We start from the raw sequence: 2,076 nt of genomic DNA, 5'->3' as shown, positions 1-2,076 counted from the left end.
CAGACTTGATGTGCAGCCCTGTGTCCTAGGTCAGTGATGAGGGCAGTGTACCGCAGCAGGAGGTGCTGACGGGCGGGGGGTGTCATCTGGCCCTGGTTTTGACGAGGGGGAAACTGAGGCTCAGAGAGCAGAGCCCCTTGCCCAGAACCACACACACGCCAGCCCACCTGCCCCTGGGGACCCTGGCACGGTGCTGTCCCCCGCCCCCCCCACATGCACCGAACAGCTACGTCTGTCTCTCCTGAAGCCAGAACACGAGCGAAAACGCCTTTGGTGCCGTGGAAGGGACACGGGATTTGGGGGGGAAGCAGCTCCTGCCCCAGACGCTGCGGTCATCACATCTTCTATGCCCACCTGGCAGATTAAAACTCCGAGTGACAGGACGAGCGCAAGGGGGCCCCGGTCAAGGGGGCAGGGGGCAGGGAGGCAAGTCCCCAGCCATGCCCCACTGCCCAGCTGGGGCCCCCGGGCAGCTGCAGTGCAGGGGGGGTGCCGGGCAAGGGGCCGGGCCCTCCCAGGCCGTGGAGCGAGCTCTCTCAGCCATGTCAGAAGCCTGCTGACAGCCGTGCCCTCTGAGAGGAAGGGGACAATGCCAGGCCCCTGCTCTCAGCTCCACGGGCAGCACTGAGTAAAAGAAAGTCAATATTTGCCCTGTGCCGAAGGACAGGAAGTAGGTCTGACTGGGGGAGGTGGCTGCAGCCCGGGCCCTGGTGGGCGCTGCCTTCCGAAGGGGGCTCTGGGTTTGCTGCATCACATAGCCCTTTGTGTCTCGGGGACACCCCGCTCCCCGCTCCCTCATAGATTCCCTTGTTGTTTGGAGGAGTGGGGCCGGGAAGGCTCTGCAGAGTGCCTGGCCGTGGGACAGATGGCTCACTGACCCGCCGAAGCCTCGAGAAAGGCTTTCTCCCCGTGTGGCCCCCGAGCCCAGGGGACACGGGGACAGTCCTTGGCAGGTCAAGACCGGCTGGGAATGAGTTTTCTCTGCCCGTTTTGTCACCGTTCCGTTTTTCTTCTCTGCCCTGCTCCCTGCTCTCTGCGTCCTGAAGTCGGGGCGCGGGCGTTGGGGGAGGAGGGCCGAGACCCGCAGCTTCTCCTCAGCTGAACCCTTGGCAGCGGCCGGACACCTTCGTGGCCCTCCAGTGACGGCCCTCTCACTGGGGGGATCGCGCCTCAGTGGTTTAGCTACTGCACTGGGCAAGTCATGGGTGACATTGCAGCACGAAGGCTCGTGTGAGGTTCGGAGGGACTTCCTGGGGCAGGGGCACCGCAGGGTAAGTGGGCGCGTCACGCTTGCCTCCCTACTGGGAGAGGAACCGCTGTTACTGCCCCCAAAGAGGCCACAGTGGTGTTCCAGTGCCACCCAAGACCAAGCCTGGTCCCGTGGCCCAGAGTGACACCCAGCTTTGCTCTAACTGAGTGACTGAGTGACAGTGACTGAGTGACAGAGGCCCTGGGCCTGGCCTCCATCCAGCCAGCCCTGGCTGCAGAGACACTGCAGCCCATGGGGCCGTGGGTGTCTGTCCCAGAGCTGCCAGCTCTGCCTGGCTGCAGCCAGCTCCCCGCTGCTGGCCGGAGCTCGCTTCGGGGCGGCCGGCTGCTGGGGGCACATTGTGGCTGTCCCCATGGCCCGCAGCACAGGGCCAGGAAGAGCACAGCCCGCTCCCTGCCATGGGCTTCCTGCGTCTGTGCTCCACTCTCTGGGGGCCGGTGCCGAACAGGGCTGCCTGGGCTCAAAGGCCAGCTCCTGCGGGGGCTCGGCCGAGCCGCTCAGACACGTGGTGCCTGTGAAACAACCTGTGCGCACAGGGTCGGCGCGAGGGTTTCGTGCGATGACGTTTCTATCAACCTCCAAGAATCATCAGCCGCTGGCACGCGGCGCTGTAAAGCTCATGCTGATTCTTAAAACTGAAAAAGACGTTTTGCAGCAAAAGGAGCGGAGCAGGGGAGAGGGCGAGGCGGGCGGGGGCGTTCGATCGGAGAGGTCGAGGACCCACGGTCTCTGCCACTGAGTTGCTGCGTGTGGCCCAGGCAGGCTGGCTCCTCCCGACCCTGGACCTTCGTGGTCTCCATGTGAAA

Source organism: Pteropus vampyrus, unplaced genomic scaffold (assembly GCF_000151845.1).
Source record: "Pteropus vampyrus isolate Shadow unplaced genomic scaffold, Pvam_2.0 Scaffold131, whole genome shotgun sequence".
NCBI lineage: Eukaryota > Metazoa > Chordata > Mammalia > Chiroptera > Pteropodidae > Pteropus > Pteropus vampyrus.
The sequence above is the reverse complement of the archived record's forward strand: the minus strand, read 5'-3'. Positions refer to the sequence as shown.